The following is a 218-nucleotide window of genomic DNA, read 5'->3' as shown; positions in this document are numbered from 1 at the left end:
GCAAAGTGTGATCCGTGGAATCATGGCAAGGAGAGGAGGATGATCTAGGCACTCATTGGTGTTTTAGGTTATTGTTGGATTTATTAGGGTGTTAGAATGGAATTTAGAAACATGTTAGGATGATCATGTTTTGGAATAATGTTTGGTTGAACTTGTTGTTTTAATGGAATTGTTTTATTGGATTTTTGGTTAAGTCTTCCGCTGGTTAATATTGTTTG

The 218-nt window shown here is 35.3% G+C and overlaps 1 pseudogene; it reads left to right on the top strand.

Annotated features, from left to right (window-relative positions):
• Positions 1–218, top strand: part of LOC111830424 — a 6,923-nt pseudogene that overhangs the window by 1,226 nt on the left and 5,479 nt on the right.

Source organism: Capsella rubella, unplaced genomic scaffold (assembly GCF_000375325.1).
Source record: "Capsella rubella cultivar Monte Gargano unplaced genomic scaffold, Caprub1_0 scaffold_8, whole genome shotgun sequence".
Lineage (NCBI taxonomy): Eukaryota > Viridiplantae > Streptophyta > Magnoliopsida > Brassicales > Brassicaceae > Capsella > Capsella rubella.
The sequence above is the reverse complement of the archived record's forward strand: the minus strand, read 5'-3'. Positions and strand labels throughout refer to the sequence as shown.